This window comes from Thunnus albacares, chromosome 14 (assembly GCF_914725855.1).
Source record: "Thunnus albacares chromosome 14, fThuAlb1.1, whole genome shotgun sequence".
Classification (NCBI taxonomy): domain Eukaryota; kingdom Metazoa; phylum Chordata; class Actinopteri; order Scombriformes; family Scombridae; genus Thunnus; species Thunnus albacares.
In genome coordinates, this window is record NC_058119.1 from 23,561,777 (window position 1) to 23,586,229 (window position 24,453).

At 39.3% G+C, this 24,453-nt stretch overlaps 1 long non-coding RNA gene across 4 annotated transcripts in view; it reads left to right on the top strand.

Moving 5' to 3' along the window:
• The first annotated feature begins 3,774 nt into the window (after positions 1 to 3,774).
• The window catches only part of LOC122997541, a 66,939-nt gene continuing 46,260 nt past the window's right edge, over positions 3,775 to 24,453 (top strand). For 3 of the 4 annotated variants that reach the window (XR_006407229.1, XR_006407230.1, XR_006407228.1), the window contains exons 1-3: positions 3,775 to 3,947; positions 11,284 to 11,373; positions 14,829 to 14,979. This is a non-coding gene — a long non-coding RNA (uncharacterized LOC122997541). Of the gene's footprint in view, positions 3,948 to 6,854; positions 6,976 to 11,283; positions 11,374 to 14,828; positions 14,980 to 24,453 lie in introns of all 4 variants that reach the window. The other variant, XR_006407231.1, reaches the window with a different exon arrangement.

The window sequence follows — 24,453 nt, forward strand, 5'->3', positions numbered from 1 at the left end:
TTATAATAGGGCACTTTGAGGTCAGTGGGGGCGTATCATCTTCACATCATAACGGGGGGCCCAGGTAGCTAGTTATGACAATGTGGCATTATATGGCAGCGTTTGAAGTCGGCCAATGACAGCCTTTCACTGTAACTGTCTGCTACAGGCCCTTACTTTGAAGTCGGTAGTGATGAAAAAGAAAACAAAAAGCAAGAAAAAAAACACGATCTAATCAGTTAAGGGGTCATGTCAAAGCAGCATCTGAGAGACTTTGAGAAGGTGGTACGGTTGCTGTGTGTGTGGTGTATCTATAGAGGAAAGGAGTCTGAAGGATTGTTGCAAATGTATTAAGTGGTGGGATGGCAGTTTAGATAGAATTGGAAGAATAGGACCTTTTTGCAGGACACTTAACCTCCTGATACTCTGCTGGTCGGCCCTTTTGATGATGGCATCGCTTACTGCCTCGCTGTCATGAAGCGCCGTGTTCATTCCTTACCTGTATGGACCTACATTGGACCATCCCCGGGGGGTGGGAAGGGGTCACGGTGGGGGTCGGACTCAAGGGATAGGATTTTCTAGTAACCCTACTCCTGACTTTTCAGACAACACTAGGGTCCCCTGGGCATCCCCACCCTCTATGGGCCTTAATTCCAACAAAGCTTTAGCGGCGACAGGAGCTTCCCTAAGCGGACAAATTATGCTATCGGTTTCCCCTGCTCTTGTTAGGGAATGAGAACGCCTGGCTTCCCTTAAACTAGAAGAGAGGTTCTCCATCTGGAAATGTGTTTGGAGTCAATCAAATCAAAGTTGACCTGAATTTGCTAGCACATTTGTTGCCTCTTGAGTATTTAGATGTACTTTGATCCATTGTGCTTAATGGAAGACAGTCAGTTTTAATCCAAGCGCATATTACCACTGGCATTGTTTTTTGGGGGAATCTGGGTGACAGGTTTATCCTGTCCAGCAGAGCGGTGTACTGTGAATCTTTCTGAGTTCTAACCTCCAGCTTGCCTTGAACAGTGGGGAATCCTCCTCAATCACTATAAGGAGGTCCTCTCAGCCTCACTCATATTTTAACCACCAGCCCCACACCATGGGGCGCTGTGTAACGGCCCGTCAGTGGCTGTAACCTAAGCGCCAAAATTGCTTTTTGACGATGTACCTAGTGTTGTTTTAAGAGCCCCTGTCTGTCCTGCCCAGCCCCCACCCCCACAAAATATGATTTAATAATTTTTCTCACTTACTTTTCTCAGCATGAGAGCAAAGAGAAAGAAAGAGACGGAAACTGAGAGGGGCTGGGGGGAGGCAGAGAAGAGCATTCCAAAGTGGTGAAGAAGGGGAGACATTACGGCAGTTATTTCCGCAGCGAAGAGGAGAAAACCTCTTACAAGGCAGTTCTTAATAGGATCTGGTCGCCAAAGCCAGGCTACTCCTCTTGAGAAGTCGTCCGGGTGAAAATCTGAGCAGGCTTTTAATCAAGAGGCAGCGGACGTTAGACAAACAAGAGCCTGTGCTGATGTCATGCTGAAAAATCTGTCCCTTTAAAACTCAGAACTCTATTCCATTAGTGTGCCGGGAATGGGATACATTGCAGATCATATCTCACACAAAATATAGCTTACAAAACTGAATTCACCCATTTGTTCCACTTAAAGTGTTACCCCAAACTGGAAACAAAAAATAACATCTTTTCATTTTACTGTATTGCGATAGAACATGACTGCAAATTACAGTATCATGCAGAGGCCTCAGTTGCATCACAGATCTCCTAAACACTATGATGGCTGCCAAGAAACCTCTCTATTTTAACCCTGATCTTGCATGTAGCTGAAAAAGTTTTGATACACTGTCAAATTAAATGCTAAAGGCTAACGTGTTAGCAAACAGTCACCTATTTACACATTCACCAGATACAGGTTTGTTTTGCATTGTAGTTGTCTCTCTCACCATCTGACAATGTAAGTCCAGTATTCATGTCTTTTAATTCTAGTTTGGAAAACCTTGTTTCCTAGAAATTATGTTTGTTTTGCCAATTACGTGTTGAGAGTAAACAAACTGCTGCCTGGATTATATCTGACATTTTTTCCAGTGTAGGAAGTGGTGTTTGCGCTTTGTATGCAGGATTTTGCATACAAAGTGCAGGACTTGGACACTGGAGATGAGGATTTGCATCCTGAGTCCCATGCGGTTAGGTTCAGGAGATAAAAGCACTTTGGTTAACGTTAGGGAAAGATTGTGGTTTCAATAAAATGTTGATAATATAAACACATCCTGTCTCGTGTTTCAAGTCACTTGTGACTTTTTTAACATATAATCTACTGACTTTCCCTACCATTAATGGAGTGCAATGTTTCTTTCAAAATGTATTCAAAAACATCATTTCTAGGAGAAAGGGTCAAGTTTGATCTGCCATCTCCTGGAAAATCTTTTTGTCTTGCAGGATGTTCAACTTCACCGGTCACTTGTGTTCTCCTGCTCTTTGTGAGACTCATCCACCATAATCTGACTAAAACCACTTAATGTAAAATGTGTTTCCTTAATGTAATCAGTTAATGTGGGGAAATGTTTTGTTTATGGATAACATTTATAATTTAAGAGACACTGTTTATTTACAGAAACTTTAGGAGATGAGATCAGCAGGAGTTGAGCGAAGATGAGAAAGAGTGGGGTAGGACAAAACAGGGTTGATCGCAGTAGAATATGAATGAGTCAGCCTGAGCCCTGCTCCAGGCCTGCTGTGGACAACCATATTTAAAACCTCAAGTAACCTCAATCTGTTTAAAAGTTGGAATAGCTGCCGCCCTGGCCAACACCCATGTCTCTCATCTCCTTGCTCATCTCTTCCCATCCCACTCTGCTCCTTAGGAACATATTGTTCCCACACCCTGCCTGCATCAGTGGTTGACACACACTTGAGAGCTCTGAAGCACTGTGTACATATGACCACAAGTGGTGTTACTGTTACCAGGGATCACCTTACCCACTGCCATCAGTTATAAGTCTGTCAAAGACCCAGTGTGGGTTAATGTGTGGGCTGCTGTGGTAATTTTCTGCCTAATCATGATGTTGGATTTCTGTTGCATACTGTAGTTAAAACACAGTTTTTCCTAGAAAGAAAATATGCTTATATTTTTGTAGATAGCCGACAGAATTTCCCAATTTGTACCTTAATTGTTTCTCTAGCTTTACTGTACTTTGTCGGCACTGTATTTAAAGATGAGCTAATACAATGTTTTTGGCCATTAGGGGGCATAAAAATCATTAAAACAAGGTGACAGACACATCATCATATCAGCAGCTTTAAAACATCATCATGGTGCCATCATGGTGGGTTTTTTTGGCGGGGGGGGGGGGGGGGGGGGGGGGGGGGGGGGGGGGGTCTGTGTATATTAATGTTTGTCTTTGTGCAACATAGGAAGATTCATCTGTCTGCAGTTCATGCCAGTCAGGGGAGGTCAGTTTGACTGAAAGGTCTGCTGGGGAGATTATACTTCCTGTTTCTACCATGTTTGAGGATAGAGGTAAGATTATATGTCGATTTTTGATTAAAAAGATGTTTTTAGAAGTTGGCAGTTACAGGAATGTCTGCTTTTGTAATTTCTTGGTCATTTCTTGGTCATTTGTGACAGTATTGTATTTCGAAGTCTCTATTTAAATCTTTTGGGCAAGTTTATATGTATATGTATATATGGATCCCCCCTCCTACACACTGGTGGTTTAGTCCACTTCAATCATGTGCTAGGAGAGTATATAAGGGGTGGTTGTGTGAGTTGTTGGTTGCTGCTGCTTTTTTGTTTGGTTGCTACCCACAGTGATTAAAAAAAGGCCAAGAGAAGGGCTGAACTAATCTTTAAACGTCCTTATCCTGAGGCCACTAAAGCAAACAGTTGCCTATTTACACATCAAGCAGACACGGAGCAACATAACCAATCATTTGGAGGCGTGTTTCTGCCCACTTGACAAATGTAAGTGAAATATTTATTCACCATTTAGGTCTGTTTTGCTCTCCACCAACTCCTGAGGGAAATATCTGGCCCTTTAGCCGCACCACCACCACCACCACCACCAGCCTCTCAGCTGATTTGTCTCTCTGCCATTTGGTGCTGGACCAGTATTGTGCAGTGGATTTACCAAGCAACAAGGCTTTGTATGGTTTAGCTGCAGGGATGCTAGCAAGCCTTTGACAGTATAGAGCCAATATCTTACAACTTTGTGCATTGCCCTTCATGTAATAATGTGTAGCCTCCCTTGAGTTCTCTCTGTCTGTAACTATGATAAATGAACAACAGGTAAAGGTCAACACATAATAAACTGTACTGTCTTTACATTAGGTTTGCCTGACATTATCAAGATGAGATATATTTATTTTTCATTGATCTCAGGCTGATAGTTTGCCTCAACAGACTACTCTGTTTGAGGTGAGCTGTTGCCGTTTAGTCATTCACGTCAGTGTTGTCCAGGAACCGAGACTTGATATTGCCAATGCTCGCTTCTTGGAAACCTCATTTGGATGAAAACCTACTCTCACTCTCTGCACGCTGGAGACACATGTATCCTCATCACTTTTATGGGTCACCACAAAAAAAAACATCATTAATGCCATTGTCCTTTCAGCATGCCCTTGCACCTTCACACTGCACAGCTCCTTCTTTCACCCCTCACAGTGCCTCCCCAACCCGTGATAATAATGACGAACATCATTTATGCAAATGTAATTAGGCCGAGAAACATGATAGCAGAGCGCAGGGCGCCAATGGAAATTTATCACTGAACACTCAGGCTCTAAACATTCAATTAAAATATTGAATTTCACCGGATTTAATTTAAACGTAATAAATTAAGCAGTGGAAGAAGGGTTTGCAGTACAGCAGGCTGACATTTGGCTGTCAGTATCACACTTGGAGACGGTCATTGATTCCACTACCAGCCTTTTACGACGTAGACTGGTAGACCAGGAGAGAAGATGATGTCTGCTCCTAATCTCTGTATCTGGGTCAGGGTTTCGTTTAGCTTGGAAAGGTGAGGTTGGGCTACCCTGCTGAGAAAAAGTAGTGCACCACCAAAAAGAATGCAATTAAAGTGCAATTAGATATGTAGTGTTAACGGTCACATGGTCTGACTGCTGTTTAAGAGGTTTTTATCTTGGAAACTGCTGTCTTAAAGGGAATCTTAGGTATTTTTCAACCTGGACCCGATTTTCCCATCTTATTGTGTCTAAGTTATTAGTAGCTTGTTGAGTTGTTGTTGAAATCAGCTAAATATTCAGCCATGACAGAGTTGGAGAGAGGGGTTTTTGTGTTGGAGCACAGAAAGCTTAGTTTGGTGTTATCTAAAAGATTTTCAAAGTCATGGCTGAATACTGAGATTTCAGAACGAGACTCCCCTTGAGCAAAATTTTGATTGGTCGGATCAACCGCAAGGTGAAGAAAAATTTTTAATTTTTATTTCTCTGTATGGTCCTTTCAATAATGTTGCCAGACATTTATAATATCAATCAGAGCCTGTCAGTGGCAAAAACAAGCTCTTTTAGTGGAGGTACATTGACAGGGTGCTATTGCCTTGTCAAATTACATTGCAGCCAGTTTAGCACCTGCTGGCTGAAATGCTTTAGCTCAATACTTAACGAGTTTCAAAAATTGTTGTACCTATTAGTCACTTAGAAACAAAAAGATGGGAAAATAGAGTCCAGGTTGAAAAATACCTAAGTTTCCCTTTAACACTGTGTCAGGGAAGCAACATGAGGTGGGTAAAACAGATGTATAGCAATGAGGAGAACACAGAACACTATCAATGGACTGAAGAGGCGGGAGTTTGGATTTCAGGAAGTCATCCATCATGAGAGAGCAGGAATGGCAGAGCAGTTGGCAAACATGGATCCAAAACAGGTTTGGATGAGACCAAATTACAGATGGAAATTGTATTTGTGCAAACATTTGTCAGAGACAGTAATAAATTAATTCGTGTTCAACCTAAACAGGAAACCAAAAAACACAATTTGTTCTGTCTGACAACAAAGCGTTAGACTGCAGGTTGAGGCTGAGGCCAAGTGCTCCTGTGCTAAAAGAAAAAAAAAAAAAAATCTCAATATACCTAGCATAGGAAACCTTTCATTTTCAAATCAAGTAATCACAATAATTCTGACAGCAAAACAAAAAATTGTGTAAAAATAGACAAATCCAACTTTTTATTCATATTTAAATTCAAACCTGCTTTTTTTTTTTTGGTCACTTGGGGGTCATGCAATGAGCTGGAAACACAACAATGACATATTATCACCTTATAAAATTAATATTCCAAACACAGAGAAATGTTATTCTGGTGGAATCATGTTTCTAGCCACCTGATAAATAAACAGTAAGTCAAAAATTCCCACTCTTTTTAGCTCTGCGTTTAGTCTCCACCGACTCCTGAGGGGAATATTTGGCTCTTGCTGCGTCTGGAAATGAGATTGATACGAGTGGTGAGAATGAACAAACACAGTAAAGTTTCAGGCCGGAAAAACCAAAACAATGAGCTAAAAGATTCTAAAATGCCCCATGGAGTTGTGAGCTGCAGAGTCGGGTAATAATTCTCTCTGGGTTTCTCTCTACGAGTGACAGCTTTCACATTATACTAAATCATTTGATCCATTGTTGATTAAAAAAAAAAAACATATTGATGAATGCCGCTTTAAGTTTTATAAATGTTGTGTACTTTGGCCAACGTTTCTTTGCACTTCTCATGAAACATGATAACAACAGATGTTTGGTAAATTAAGTTAAACCCACACTGAGAGGGCTTTACAGCGGTGATACTTTGTGGGATTTGTATGCTACTCCAAATTCTCAAACAGCATGTGTTTGTTTTCATCTAATTGGCTTTTTTTTTTTTAGAGTTGGAAGATGGTGAGGAATGAGACGTGTTGCTTGTAGATGTGTTTCCAAGGTGATAAACTTTTCACTCCAAAAGTGACGAGAGGTTGGGAAATTATTGCGGTGGCTCACACTGCTTTGTGTAAGTTCATATCCACATACAGAGTAATTTATACTAGATGTAAATGAGAAATATTTGAAAACTATATAGTAGGTACCATGCCACAGTGAGGTCTGGTTGAATAGCTTCATACCTTCATAAAAACAAAAATATGCTGTATATAATTTACATTTATGCACATACAATGTCAGGTGAGGTGAACTGTGTAACCAGCTGGATGCCCTCGCCTCGTCTCTGGTTAATGTAGCGTGAGTGCTTCTTGAGAGTCGATCCTCACTCAAGACTAAAGCTGCAATTTCAGCCTCCGCTCGTACAAACAAACTTAGAAGCTGTGTGAATACAGATCCAAAGAATTGCTGCACTCTAGAGAGCTGTACTCTCAGTGCTCGCTGTGAGACAAAGTCAGAGTTTGCATCTTGTAACGTGTTCTGTTCATGTTTACATATGAAGGACATGGCCGCCTGCCTGCCTTGGCTTCATGGTAATAAGCTGCCATTGTCCCAGTTCTCTTAATATCACATTAGAATTTCATCTCAAGGGGGGGATTTACCACGACTGTGAGAACTTTGTATGTTTAATGAATAAGACTGGGGAAAGAGCCTCTTAATAGTTGCATTAATGCTCTTTTTTTGTCCTCCGTCCGTCTGTACGAATTGTGCATAATATCAAACATGACCTGATTCTTCCCCTATTTCCATAACGCCCCTCTGGATCTTGGTGGTATTTTGTCTCATTTTCATATCAGTCTATGTCTATGAATATGTGCTGAAATCTAGGGATACATTTCAAAGATGTCCTTCAAAGATGCTTTTAATGCAGACTTTGGCCACTTTAAAAGGTGTAAGTAATGTAAATGCATTTCAGACTTTTTCCACAACATTTTATCCTCGGAAAATCCAATTCTAGACGGCTTCTTTTTTCTACCCTGTGATGTTTAAAAGGATCATAATGATGATAACAATAACGTTAATGTTACCCGTGCCAACTTTACATTATATGTCTGAATACAGGGCCAAATGTATATGGACACAAGATTGTGCAACCTGGCCGCAGGGATTTGCTCTCGTTTAGCCACATGAGCATTAGTGAGCTTGGCTGCTGGTGTTGGGTGATTAGGCCTGGCTCACAGTCAGCGTTACAGTGCATCCCAAAAGTGTTGCATTGAGGTCTGTGTAGGCCAGTCAAGTTCTTCCACACCAAACTCAAAACTTATTACTTTATGGATCCCTCTTTGTGCACTGGTGCAATGTCATGTTGAAACAGAAGAGGGACTAAACTGCTGCCTCAAAGTTGTAAACACACTGTTGTCTAAGATACAATTGTATGCTGTAGCACTAAAAATAGAAAGGAGACATAAGTAAGTGGACACTGCATCTACATACATTTGACCTTGAATATGTGCATAAAATATATTAACAAACTGTCCAACGGCAGGAACAGATACGTAACGTTGTCATGCCAGCGGGCATTAACAAAGCCCAGACGTGTTGTTTGCAATGCAGCTGGGTGTCTACTGTGTGTACTACGAGCACTTGAACCAGTACTTCTCTAAATTTAATCCATTATTAACTTTGATCTGGACCTTGCAGTGTCTTGGATCTACCAACTGACACCAAACACCAGCCCTACAGCCACCGATAGCCCGCCATGATTTATTTATCTCTAATTAGCTGCTTTTCATTCAAAATCATGAAACAATAGACCGGAATTGACATAACTCATCCCTGCATCTAGGCCAATGTTTAGTCTGGGATACCGAGGTCGATCTACCTCTCTGTATTTGATAGTGCCGCAATCCATTATTTACTAAAGATCAAGTTTTAAAGCAGGGCAGTTGAGCAGTTTTTTAATTAGATTTTTTAACGCTCTCTCTCTTTCAACCAGTCTGACAAAGGTGTCAGATTTGTGCAACTCAGAGTCAACTTTTCTTCTCATACTCATCCTATTAAGCAGACACCTCAAGAGATGATTATTTGGTGTTTCCAAGCAGGCATCCCAGGTTGGTTAGTCTCAGTTTTTATTTGCCCTTCAAACATCCACAAGTGTCTGTAGACGGATTTAAATATCAAGTGATGAAGGACAGGACTCTGGACAGCACTTAAAGGGAAACTTTGCCGATTTTCAACCAACATGGTATCATCACAATGTGGGTAGTCTATGCAAATGAACAATGTTTAACTTCCCTCCATGTTGCCTGCACCCAGAGCTCCCCGCTCATTTGCTGGCAAGTGTCCATGGGGGGAAGCAAAATGCATCATCAAGCAGACTTTGGAGATCTACATTAGACTATAAACTATATTTCCTTATTTTCAGTAGTGGTGCCTTCAAGGACAGTAAAATCTGGGTCTTCCAATAGGGACTTTAAAATACTTGTATATTTGAGCACAATCTTGTCTTGCTCATTGTCATCCAAATGATTTATCCAGACTCCATGAGGAAAAACATTTTGTAAATAAGTCTCAGTAAATATATATAATGCTGCTCATTTTGTCTTTGATAACCGGCTGGTCTCAAACACACCGTGGGTAGCTCACTGAAAGTTCATTGGACGAGACATACGCAATGCATTCTGGTTGTTGTAGGATTCCCCCTGATGAGCAGTATGAGGAATCTACAGCCTTTTTCTCAGTTTTCTCTAGTCATAAGGCACAAATTGAAAAAATAATTGCACATTTCTACTACATAGAGGTGACCTAGTTTTAAGAAATCATCATATTCAACAGTGGTGAATTTTTCCTTTAAAACCCATGCAGGACCAGGTGCTCCTCCAACCCCCTTTAAATCTGAAAACAGTGATTATATCTGACAATCTCTTCTCATGTGAAGTCCAGCTTCTCCCAGGAATAAGAGTTACTTTCAGTGTTGTTAAATTCATTGGAATTGGCCCAAAACGTGGAATACCGTATTGCCATATTCATTTATAGTATGTACTGCTGCTTGGATAGACATGCACCTATTTCTATGCATATACAAAAAATAGGTAGTTTATCATTCTTTTAGCTCTGTTCAGGTATAAATATATTTGCTCTTGATTTTGTGTGACACTGAATATGCATTCATACTCTCACTCATATCCCGATCCTTTATTTTCTCTGCTGGTTTGTAATCTGCATTTTTGTCTTTCATACAGTATCACCATGATAAAAAAAAAAGATCACCTAAAACTTTTAAAAAATGAAAACATAATATGACAAAAGTAACACCCGTGAGAGAGATGATGAGTATAGATGCTGCGTGAAGCTGTTTTTCATGCTGTATACTTAAATAGTAAACCCTATCCTGCTAGAGAAAAATAAGTATTTTAATTGCCAAAAATTTGCAGTGTCTAATACCCTTGCAGCTGTTTTCCAGGACCAGACTTTATGACTCACTATATAAATATTTTATCTGCACCATAAATATAGCTCCAGTCTATGATGTTAGCTTTGGTCAAGTGCTTATTTTGGATCATCAAAAGAGCTACGGAGACTGAATTGGTTTTGGCTCATCTATCTTTTTCACTTTTCACCTCTCAGTCTCTGTTACTTTTCTTCGTCTGTATGAAGCGGGTGATACAACCGATTTTTATTGGCAATTCAAAGGGAAACACTCATAGCAACGATCAACAATGTGAAACAGATTATCTTTTTAAAAATGCACTGAGGTGTGTCCTCAGCACAAAATGTGGCTATGCCATGAAAGTTGTAATTCTGGGCAACTTCTTAGCATCTAGATATGCTCTATGGACATTTTTTTGCTGTTAAAGTCATGTTCAATTGTGCAAACCATAGATATAAACTAATGTCTCTGGTCTTGATGAATGATTTGTAAAATCCAGTATTTTCCAGTGTTACTGTGTTTACTTTGGATGAGTAAGACTTGCAGAGGTCTGATGATAGTTAATTTATCTTTTTTGTCATTTTCAATTTTGCATCCCTTCCCATTACTTTGACTTTCTTCCAATGTGAATCCACCTCCAAAGGATTACTCTGCAGCTGTTGTAACTGTACATTCCTACTACATAAACCTAACACATGGACTACCCGGGTCTCTCATGATGGATGTCCTTATGTTTTATTTACCTGACGAGACTTTAATCAGCTCCCTGATTTCCTCTGTTGTTACACACCTTACCTTGAAACATTGCCTGTGTATATCCTCTCATCTGACACTGTCCACTGTGCTTGCCAGCCGGCTGCCAACAGGAGAGCTGGAGGTGGCAGACAGGGTTGGGGAGGATGTGTTTGTGTGTGTTTCTGCAAGTGTGTAAATGTGAGTGTTTTTGGATGGTGCTTTTGTGTAGTACTCATTTATACATTTGTGTGTTTTGTGTGTTAATGTGTGTGACAGGTGCCAACTCCTATGTCAGGGGTGAGGTCACACCCTCCCTCCTCAGCCTAGGTGTCTGCAGAGGTTCATATCAACTCAGCAAGTGATAAGGTGAACACCTTTTACCCCTCAACACACACCCCCTACCAACATGCGTACACACACCCAGCCCCCCAGATATCATTAGCCTTTACGCTAACAGCAGGCCCCAAGACAACTTGGGAAAATAAGGGGGTGTTATGAGCAATACTTGAGCGCACGTTTTTAGTGATGCATGCAAATGTAGTAAGCGTTGCGCATTTGCTGCTAGGATATCAGTAATGTCAACGAGGTTTAAATGCCAAGTTATGTGAGTTTATTCCCATTGGCAAAGATGTTTTCAGAGGAATACATTTAGGTGATGTGTATCAGCTGCTTAGAATGAAATGTGTCACCACTTTAATTAATCAGCATTTATAACATCTAAGGCTGCAATCACACCGTTAGTGTGTGAGTGTGTGTTTGAGCAGTAGAAAAGTTTTATTTTTCTTCACTGTGTGTATAAGAGAACAAATCTTGTAAACAAAAGTGATATAAATTCATATAAAAGTGCCTTTTTTCACAGTGTTTTGTCCTTCTCAGAGTTCAGAGATTTTGATAACTCAAAAGAAGAGCTTGTGTCTTTGCAGACAGAATGAGTTACGAGTCACATAAAAAGTCACACTCAGTGAACAAAGCTCTTTGGTGTCAAGAGCCCAACAAATATAAAAAATAAAGAAAATTCCAAGGTGCTGCAATGGACTTATCTGTGATCTCTGAGGCTTTTACACCAGTTCAGAAAATATGAAGAGATGCGAGCATCAGTTCACACTCTAACTTTCCTTTCCAAGTATTAAGTGGACTGCTGACAATCAGATAGTTTAACTCACGTCAGCCTTTTGTGAACCTTTCCACAGTTCAGTTGGGAGAGAACAATCCTACATCTTTAGTCATCTTTGTGCAGTTTGGCTAAAAAACACATTGTTCATTTCTGCCTCAGCTGCTCCAATCCTGCTCAACGTGAGTGCAGTCACTAAGTCTCAGCGTCTGGGTCTCTCATATTTTACCCTTTTTCTTTTGTCGTCCCCAAAAAAGGTACTACAATAGGTAATTTTAATCCTCTGCTGTGATCTACTCTTACACATATCCCAGTTGCAACGCCTTCTTTCTTTTCTTAATATAAACTCACTGAGCAAAGATATGTGTAAAACCCAAACACAACACTGGATTTGGCAAAGACATTTAAAGTGTGTCCCAGAAATCACACTCCATGTGGAGTATGGTTTATATATGATTTACACTAAAAGTTGTCATTTATATCATAAACAGTCAGGTGGAGAAGTGTATTTTTTGACGAGTTCCTGAACTCCATGCACAGGCCACTGCACCATTCATGACCTAATTTGGGTATACGGGGCTGGCATTAAAAACTGTGAGCCTGTCACGTCCACTTCAAGCATCCATATCCTGATTTAAGTCTCATTCAGTTTAGGCTTTTATACATACACCACTGATGTCCTGTGATGGAGTAGCCCTGCTGCCATGAGTAAACCACTTAACAGAAACACCCTGACTGCAGATAAAGCGGTTCACCAGCAATAAAGTTTGCAGTATTTGACTGCTACTTTACTCCTGATTGAGCTGGGTTTAATGCAATGAAGGGTATAATGGTCCCAACACTGACTGTTATGTGTTTTGTTGACATCAGATGAAAGAAAACTTGAATTAATTCACATTTCCATCCACGTGTTATGTGAATATTAGGAGTTGGATAATCAAGATAGAAAAAGAGGGCGCAACAAGATGATGTCATTAAAAGAGCATCAGTCAAACCTCAAACAATGAAAAACAATGTAGAAAGAATGATGGAAATATGACGTTTATGTTAGTGTCATGTATTCATTTGAGGAGCATTACAGTCTCCTCTTCTCTCCGCACAGATCTAATGTTTTTGTCTGCTGCTATTTTTTTTCATCTCCTCAGTGGACGTTAAAGTCACATGCTGCTCATGTGCATCATGAGTTGATTGCGAAGTCTGTTTCCATTGCACTTTGTCGCATTTTTATTGATATGACAACTTTTCCACCTCAGCCAAGTGTAAAAACTTTTTCGCAACATTTTTTGGCATTTCCACTCAGGTTTTTTTTTATGTACAAAATGAAAATAAGAATAAAAACAGGTGAATATAACGTGTCACTTAATACTTCGCAAATGTTTTGCCTGTTTTATGTCAGGTCCACGGGGCCAAAAACCTCCTCTTAAATCTCAGGGGGAAAAAAAAATAACAAAGCAGTATGACTTGTGTTTGTCATTTATTACTTCCTGTTTTACATATTGGTTCGATCTCAGCTCTAATATATGTGATTTTAATGTGAAAATGCTATGTTAAAAGGTATTGTTACAGTTCCCTGGTTGCCAATTACTTTTTGTATTTCACGTCTCATGTTTATATATTAGCCAAAACTCAGTTACTGAGTATGGGGGTGGTGACACTTGATGAATTTTTGGCAGTGACTCAGCTTTCTCTGAGTAGCTGTAGTGGACTTGGATTGTTTTGTTTTGCTCGCAGTACTGGATGTCATTAAGTGGTCAAAGTAAAGTGTTGAGACTGCTACAACTAGTCACAGCATTCATTCAGACTGCAACAAGGCACTGTTTATTGCTATTATCAATGTTAGGTCTAGTGATTAGAATTTATTTATTATTAATGGCAGTTATGTCTACAGTTTTGAGAGGAACCATAATTTGACTCAACTTTGTTTCTTGATTGTTACAATTGATTAAAAAGTGGAAAAACAACCAGAAAAAAACACTACGCGGATCATTTGGAATCCAGTGTTTTGCCGTTCTGTTTTCTTCTGTCTCCATTTTCACCTCCGTACGTCTCCTCTCCAACACTGAAACATCACATTCACACAACAGCTTGCTGTCTTGTTTCATGCGGAAATTACATGTCAAACAAAGCTGTGGCTTTTTTTAACCTGTTATCGGACTTATTTGTCTAACCTTCACATTTCTTGTGATGTTTTGGAAGTGAAAAAATAAAAAATAAAAAATAAATAAATGCACAAAGAACCTCATTATTGCGTTCTTGAGTATAGTTCCCGTAATCAACCCATATATCAGCCTGTGTCTGTGTACAGGTTCAATTAAATATTTCTCATCAGAAGACAGAATACTCAGACTCTGAGCTCCAGCATATGTTTGATATTATTTTCTACAAATGTAATGCACACATGTGCAGGTGTAATTTAACATTTAATTTCAGTTTTGTCCATTGATCTGATATAGCTAGATTGTGTGTGTGTGTGTCCGTGTCCATCTGTCTGCATGTGTGTGATAATTTATTTATATCAAGTACAAATGGTGCGTAATATCCATTTTACAAATGAAACAGGTGTCTAAAACCATTTCCAGTGTGTTCTCCAGGCGCCAAGGTCAATTTTTTAAAATTCCTTTTCTAACACTGGGGTCTCCTCTGGCTGTGCTGTCTGTTAAACCCTACAGTATTTATTTACACTGTCTTTCTCTCACACATTCCTTCCCAGTGAGCCAGGCCCTAGGCTGCCAGCGGAGGACATGAAGTCAAGCCAGGGAGCCAAGGCCACTGTCAGCTCTCAGTGGTTAGAATAACCCAGTAAAAGCTCCAGGGAACTGGGCTGGGACCGAACCAGCGCTGGCAAGGAGAGCAAGTGAGAGGTAGGACTGTAGATGAAGGAGATTTTTTTTTTTTTAGAAGTGACTGAACCTAGGTTGAATGTGTGAAGACAAAAAGGATACAGGGCAATCAGAGATGTGCATGGGTTTAACATATATTCAAGTTGAGGTATTGGATGCTGTAGCCTATTTATGTCTGTCAGTGTGTAAAACTTGTGTAAGTTGCATCCTTAATATATCCTTTTACTTTCCAGCAGAGTATGAAATATATAAGACACAGTATATAAGATAAGATTCAAAACCCATGCACTCACTAAGCCATTTTCTTGTCATAACTTCCCTGCAGTTTGTTCTCCGTTTTCGTGGTTTCAGTGTTGTGCAGAACTGTTTTATTATTTTTGGAAGCCTGTAACTTAAAATACAAATTGTTCTATTATTGTAACCTTTAGTAGTACATTTACTTCATAAATTTTGATTTTATGAAGTAAAAGTTTGTAGGTTTGTAGTATTTCTGAATTTAAAATGAGTGAATATCGCAGCTGCTCTTTGCATTACGTTGCATTAATCCGCTGTCCATCAGGTGAAAGTTGCAGGTCATCTGCAGCTATAACTCCAGCTCAATTCTTGGACTCAATAATGCATGTGTATTTGTTTTTACTATCCTTCATCTAGTAAAAGTTTAGTTCTGACTACAGATCCATCTAAGCCATTTGCATTTAAAACATCTTAATTTATTGTTTGGAAATTATTTTATGTCTTGACAACTTTAAGACTTAGTTTTCCCTCTTAGAAAACAAACTATTAAGCATTTATGTGCAGCAGTTATATGGTACATTAATACTGCATGCTACATGTTGCCACTCTCAACCCTCCGCAAAACCACATTGTTTTCTTACAAAAAGCCGGTACTCTCCATTTACTGAGCTATATACACCATGTCATGTGCCACTGTGATCAGTACGGCTGTTTAAAAGGTGCGGAGTAAGATGACTGACCACACCCTCCGAATTTTCCACTTTACCCAACCATTTTGTATATGGCTCGCTGCACATAGCACTTTATATTCTTAAACAATTTCTGCTTAGAATTTGCACATTATACTCCCACATGTACTGTATACATCGTATGACTGTGTTCCTACGGAGGCTATTTTTAGACATTCTTCTCCAAATCAAACACAGACACTGATAAACACATTTAAAATCACATCACTTGTTTCCAGTGAGTCAGGAATAAAAAAAACGACTGGAAACTAAATGAAAAAGGAACAAACTGGTCACCGCTGTGTTATCTGCTGCCTATGCGACTACAGTATAAAGCTTCTTCGCTGATATAACTCCAGCAATAAAACATCACACATTATCTCAAATCTCTTTCCTCTTGCTCATTATTCTCAGGCTCGCTCGCCCCTCCTCCTCAGTGCCCCTGTCACAGTGTGTGCCTTTGACACGTGTGGAGGAAGGACACACTATCAGTTTTTCTAATTACTTATTGGTCATGATCAATTAGCAACATTTTAAGGCACTACGGTAACCTTGTATAAATACACTGGTGGAGTTCAACAGCCATCATGGTTGACAATTAAATTGGTCTGTCACTGCTGGGCCCTTCATTAATCTCAACTTGTCATTCTTGTTTATGCTGGTCATAGTGGCTATGTGAAAGGAATCAGCTCCAGCGTATGTGTGCGGCGAGGAAGGGAGGTCAGATCAGACCAGTGATGTGAGAGAAGTTGGAAGTTGTGTGTATGCATGTGTCATACGCACACATGTGTGTTTATTTGCATGAATCTATACGTGTACATGTGCAGGAAGTGTATATTTTCTGTGTGTGTGTGGACGTGTGGTATCTGGAAATCTTTTTAATCGCAACTGTCATGTTGAAGCCAGTTGGCACCCTGAAGCGATTACCTCATGTGTCCTTGAGTATTTTCTAAATTGCTTGGAGATGTTTAGAGCCTCTCCAAATGACTTTCATAATCGTGCGGTAACGTGGCCATTTACACCATGTGAGAAAATTCCTGCTCACTTAAACCCGCCTTTACATCGATTGAATTAGACAGAAAAGCTATTGTATGTTGCATTTAGTTACAAATCCGTAATCCTCTTGCCATTTCCCCTTGGATTTCCCCGATTGTATAATTCCCTTAGTATACAAATTTAAGAGTTAAGTTAGGGCATAACTATCTAATTTAGTTTTGATTGTTGGTAATTTTATTGGCATTTTGGTTAAAGGAGCACTAATGGGATCTCTTACTGAGTGATGTAAGCACTGGGAAATGAGACGCGCACACACACACTGGTGGGAAACAATAGTTAGAACCGCATATACACAAACACACTCTTGTGCTGCTGACCTTTCACCCCTCTTCACTGTCTTCTGACCCTCCTGGTGTGACCCCCCTTTGGTAGGAGGGTGGGTTGGCATTGGTCACATACCCCGAACCCCCCCCTCCTCCTCTCCCCCTCATTGTTTCTGGGTGAGTGTATCTGACTGGAGACGAACAAAGGAGCGTGTGGGCGCCTGTGGACGCAAGCTCGCCTTGGATCGTATTTACATATGAATGTCAACACCTATTTTGTAACTTTCCCCCTATATGCGGCTTTCAGCAGTGATATGATGAGTGTGTAGGTTTATAAATGTGTGTGTGTGTGTGTGAGCGGGCGAACTTTTTGGCTTCATTAATTCAGAAGGAAGTGGTTCTAATGTGTTATTTGAGTCAATACTTCCTCTATCGATATATAGTATATGTTTTTGTAAAAAAAATGTCATTTTTTTTGTCAATTGAATAGTTTAATTAATATTTTTTCCCTCATTAGATGTATTTTCATTCCGTCTTGACCCGTCGATGCTTCTGAAGGAGAATAGATGTGAGGTAAACAAGGCAATTAGTTCATAATGATCCTTTCAACCCCAGTTGTCAGATTTTGGCTGTATTATGGTGGTGATTACAGTAATCAGTTGTGTTTACTCCGTATAACTGATTATGCTTTTTAAAAATTATTTTGAGCCCAAATCTGAGAGATTCACTTAAATTCCCCACGTTTTGAACACACCATTTAAAGTTTGAGGTATAAATTTAATTGATTTCAAAATGTAAGTCAAACATGTGAGTATATCCTGTGTATATGGCTGAACATACTACTCGATTTAAATGAAATGATTGAAAAAGTCTATTTAGTCTGACTAGTTAGTTAGTTTACTGAGTTAAATATAACAATGCAAACATGTAAAACAACTTAACATGAAAAAGTAAAAACATCAGGTCCAAATAATTTTCTATAAAACGATAATACAATTCTGTCAACACATAATAAAGAAGTAATTGTTAAAGCAATGAAAAAAAGAAATGCATATCCAAATAGAGGTAAATGGATGTTGTTTTTTGGGGTTTTTTTTAATTCAAAAGACCACAAGGACCAAAAAAGGCTTGAATATATATATATATAGCTATAAATGAAATGATATAATTGAATAGACAATAGCAATATCAAGCACAGTTATTACTTTATAATCCTTTGTCCTTAATTGCTGCCAAGAACAGACCAGCCATGGTAATAAATTGAGAACATTTGCACATGGCATTTTTTTCTATATTCTTAGCAGACTGTTAGTGTCAGCCATCGAGTCATGTTCCTTTGATTGTGTGTGTGTGTGTGTTCCTACATGTCCACACACACACACACACACACATACACACACATTAAGCCATAATTAGCAGGGTGTCCATGCTTGAGTGCTTGTGTGTTGAGCAGTGGAGTGGACAGTGAGGAGGAGGAGGGTCATGCTAATGCGGACAGACTCGTCACAACCGTGGGTGACTGGCATGTGGACCCAGAGGATGGAGACACTCCTCACTAATTAGGAATCCCTAAAATGAAGTGTTGTGTCTGTGTGTGTGTGTGTGTGTTTATGGTAATGTGTCTGCGTGACTGCAGAGTGATCTGACAGTTTGTTGGCGGGTTTACTTGCACAGATCCAAAGGAAGAATCCATCCTCGCATCTTCTTTGTCCAGTATTTTCATTCTCTAATGTCCGATACATTCTGGGGGTGTTTTTCTAGTGGACTATGCCCAAGAGACTTTTTTTCCCATGAGTCTCAGGAGGAAAGTTTTCTTATTTTATGCACAAATCCAATCTTCATTTGACAGACTTGACGGTTATTTTATCAGTGGACACACCGCATTACTCAGTTACAATTTGTATCTGTTCACACAACAACACTGCATACAAAAATTACAACTTCTCTTCTGACAACAATCAGGATGTCCTACGTGCAACGTTGGTTACATTGGACAGCGAGTAAACAGTGGCATGGTGACCCTTTCACAGCAGGTGTGAGGAAATGAGGGTCCGTAGTGACCCTACAGCTAAATCAGCTCTCCGGTTGTCTGGTGAGCACCTGGCCTGACTCTTACCAGAGCCCTAACCCTACCTTTAACCATCTATAACTGGAAGAACTTGACTGGTAAAACTCGCGTGAGGGCATAAACTTGTTTCATTCAGATTTTATGTATTCATTATTACCAGAACAAGAATTCTTTCTGTCAATAAAAAGTACAAGTCCTTCTGTTGTGGTTGCAGTGCATTCTGGTGGTGTATAGAGTACCCGTCTCATCTTCTGCAGGTGGTTCAAAATGATGAATCTGTGATGCCTATGCTCTTTGATTCTAGGAGAATGAAAAAAACAACATTTACTGTTGATCTTTTACATAACTGCAATAAAAACTCAGTTGTAGCTGCTGGAAATATTTCAACTGACATTAAAAATGAACAAATTTGGCCTGTTATCCACAGAAACCTACTGTGAGAAAACCTCTTCATTAAACATCAAAATAGGCTCATAATGAAAGCTACATTCACAACAGCTTAATTTTTATAGTCTTAAAATTTCTTGGGTACATTATACCTTTTATGAGATTTACTGAGGTCTCCATGCTTAAATGTATAAAACCTTCATGATATTGCAACTCACTGTGCACAAAAACAACCAAATCAGACTAGGGTTTTGTATTCTGTTATATTGTAATATGTTTATGTGTGAAGTCATGCAAAAAAGACAGTCATAGTTTTTGTATGTGTACACTGTCATTCGTGGGCTCCATCCCAACTGCAGACAGATCCTCGTCAGGGTCACTGGATGGTAATTCGAGGGAGGTGGCTGTGATTAAAATTTATATTTTACACCCCCATCACATCTGCATAGCCACAAGACAGGCCTGCAGCTCTGTGTCTGGGCTGCTGGTGTGGCTGCGTATGTGAAGGGTGGGATGCATGAACACTACTCACACATCAGTGCATGTCTGAACACACTAAACCACATATACATATACGTGCCTACTAATAACATACACACACACACACACACACACACACACACAGTCACCCTGTGCCTTCCTCCTCTTTTTGGTTCCAGCTGAGTGAGACCAGGCCCACGTCATTTCACCTCAGGGTGCCTGCTGGGGTCAGAGGTCAGGTGTAATGGCCCAGTGCATCTCGGAGCACAGTGAGTCTACTCCAGGAGCTGACACACTCCGCTACCCCTTCTTCCCCACCTCCAAGCCTTTTTATCAAAGCCAATAGACAGACAACGAGTGTGTATGTGTGAGCGAACGTAAGCCAGTGTGTTGTTAAAGTTAAAGATCACATTCAAAGTATCACGTTGCCAAACCAGCCCAGGACCCACTGCTGAAAATCCACTGTGTATTCAATTAGTCAGCTCAGCTTAGAGAAAGTTTAACTCAACTTAAATTAGAGTACTTCTAATAAAAACTTAATGTTTCTAATGAAGTGGCAGTAGTTTAACCTGTTTTGTCTAAGAAACATACAGCACAGTGATGCTGTGATGATTGAACCATAAAACTATTGAAATTGTGCCAAATAAGCACAATTAAGAAAAAAATGACAGTGTTCACGTCTCATACAGTATGTAGATAGATAGTAAGATAAGTAAGAAACACTTAAACTGAGTTATTTTATTCCTTAAAGGTGCAGTACGTAGAATTTAGTGGTATTTAGCAGAATGGACTGGGCAGAAATGGAATATAATGTTCATAAGTTTGTTTTAATTAGTGTATAATCCCATGAAAATAAGAATTATTGTTTTTTTCGTTACCTTAGTATGAGCCCTTTACATCTGCATAGGGAGTGGGTCCTCTTCCATGGAGGCCACCATGTTGTACAGCCATAATTCTACAGTAGCCCAGGATGGACAAACCAAACAGAGAGGGCCTTTTGCATTTTTCGCAGCCACTGTAGTTTCTCCTACATGCTTGGAAGGGGGGGGGGCTATTCTGCAACCTCACCGCTAGATGCCACTGAATTCTTCGCATTGGACCTTTAAGTTCATGATTGGAATAAGCAGAACTTCCTTTGCAGAGAAGGGTCACTCGTCAATCTATATTGTACGAATAAAGTTGTGTTATAAAACAACTTCTGAAGAGTAATTTATCTCTCCCGTTTAAACCATCTAGATCAGTCTCATTGACTCTAGAGCTACTTCACGAGCTCATCATGAAATCAGACATGTTCAAGTTTTATCCGAAGTGACACTCATGATTGTAAACTTGAACAAGCTTGACATGCATCTGCCATTATTGTTTGTCACAGTAAGTTTTTTTTAGGTATTTCACGATGATGTTTCTAGGCTGACAATGAGTGAACAAGTAGGAAGTTGGCGTTGTATGTTTAAAGCAGGATACAAACACTGACCGGCAGCATTAACAAGACAAATTTCCAATGATAGTGATAGAACTTCATGCAGTATAGTTTAATGTGTTATTTGCATTTGCTTAGTAATTTATTACTGTGTGTGTGCTTTTTATGAAAGTGGGTGTTATTACATTGCGGTTGATGGTGGCAGTTAAAGAGTAGGGAAACTGTCAGTGTTAAGATGAAGAGGGAATGAATAATGACCTCTGTAAGATCATGAATTATGGTTTGATAGAACATTGGTTTAGCTTCCTCTTTAGTTTTACACAAGGTCATGTCAGTATTATTTTAAATATATGACACCCCTAGAAATTTTCCAGTGTTGTTGAGATGTAGGAAAAATTAGAAACTAAATGTACTGGGATCATCTAAACAAGTGTGTGGGATTGATTTTTCTTTTTCTATTAAACCTTTCTATAGATAAAGGAATACAATAGATAACACACAAATTTATTGAACTCTGTTTACTGTTACATCTCACACATTGTTGGTATGTCAGATTTTAATGAACAGCATAATTGATGATTGTAATAATTAAAGTCATACTTAGAAGTCAAACTTAAACCTAGATGGTATTATTCCACTTTGTGTAATGAAATGAAGCTGTTAATAAAAGTAACAGCAGGCCGATAGATGAGACCTACACTGACACAGGAGGGCTGTTCTGTGATAAAAATGTCCCAATTATAATTTAGAGAATAATGATTTTTGTATAAAAGCCATCATCTTTCATTCAGGACACCTTAAGAACTTTCACTACATTCAGTTCAGTTGTTCTGGGGTTTTTAGTGTTTTTCAGTTATTTTGTTCCTTGTTTCGCTGTGATTGAGATGTTTAATTTTCACCGAGACTGACATGTTAGGCTGATGTTATGATTTTAAAGATATATGTTAATTACTGAATGGTAAGGTAAAGCTTAATGAATCCATTGTTTGAAGTAACTATCAGGTAGAGGTTGGATTTTACACATTTTTCCTGTAAACGTTAATTGTAACCAGTGTGAACCGCAACAACTTTTTTGGTACATGGGGACATTCAGTACCAGTCAATAGTTTGGACACACTTTCTCATTCAACAGACAAACTTTTGACTGGTACTGTACAATCCCAGTGAACATTTCTTCAAATTGATCTGTTCAGTTTAATGTACTGTAGCATTGAATTCTTTCAATTTTCTACTTGTTTCAAAAGAAATTAATAGTATTAGCTGTAGCAGTAGCAAATGTTTTGGGCTTAAAAATGGTTTAATTTAAAGATGGTTAAAATTGATACAAAATATCAGTTATTGGCGTCTTCAATACAAATACTGTATGTTGGTCAGTTAAAACCTCAGACACTGATTTAATTCAATGATACTGTTTATATACTAACAAACACAAAAGTTTTTGTTTGTAGCAAACTAATCATTTTATGGAGTGTCTTTCCTCTGTATTGTATGTGGTTAGTATGGAGAGTAAAAGAAAAATCTACAGCTGTGCAGAGGTCACATCTTTTTTTCGCAAAACTCAGTCCAGAACAAAAGTATTTGTCAGTAGTTGGTTTCATCAAAGAACATCAAAATCTTTCCCTCATGAAAAACTGAAGTATATTCTCATGACACATTTTGATTGTTCTGGCGCCATTATGGTGACACATTTCAAGGGTACTGCATTTCCCCAAACCCCCTGGTTAGTTCAATAATTGAAGTCAGTGGAGAGTGAGGCAGACAAACGGTCTATGTAGGCCTCACATCCTTAAGACCAAGGATTAGTGTGTGTGTGTGTGTGTACATGTGTGTTTTTGGTGTGTGTGAGGTAGCTAGCTAGCTAAGTGACGCAGTGATGTCATAGTCCCTGTGTTTTCACATGGGAACCTGATAGCTCTGAACAATCCAAGGCAAGCAATTTTTGGCTCAAGCGCACTTGACATAACAGAGAGATAATTGTAGACTTTGTGTCCGCGGAACCTCCAGAGATCCAGAGGATCAAACCCACTAGGATTTCGGACACTTTGATGACGCGTTAATGCCTGGAAAAACATTTACCACCTCAGAGATCACAGATGGAATAATGCAAATGTAATGCAGTTCAAGTTAAATGCCCTCTGATATCAGGAGATGATGTAAAGTTTAGATTTAGTCTTCAGATATTTTGTCTTAACCGTTGCCAGGGTGTTGAAAATCAAATACATTCATATTGTATTCCACTTTCACACCTTTGATCCAGAGAGTTGCCATTATAAATGACATTATGAATTATTTTGTGTAATTTAGTAATGGGAACTTCAATGTACAGTGACTAACGCTGGTGGGGTCAAGTTGAACCCCTTCATTATAATTAAATGTGGACGACTGGAGTCTTTAGCTGACTCTCTGAACAGAAGTTGACATTAATGTAACAGTAAAGCAGATTGTATTGACTGTACTTTAGCCATGGAGATTTATTTCACGTTTATTTTTTGGGGGGGGGAATTTTAAAACACACATGCTATTCTTCAGCAGTTGCACATGTTCACACTAGGCAGCTGGCTAGTATACCGTAGTGGTGCATACCTCACAAATTCTGCACTCTTGAACTCTCACGATGCTACATTTTAGACTGTATGTAGCCTCCAAGACTCTGAACTTCATCTCGGTAACTTTGTGATAATTCACAAATTAAGAAATGTGAATACGTTTGCAGTTGGAGTTGTGATGATTTTGGACTACTTTACCCTCAATGCATAATATTTTCCATCATTTACCCGGGCTTCATGCATGAATACATTGGCTCTTGATGTACAACAGTTAAAACTGTCTTTAGGGATATAATCAAATTAACTAGAAGAA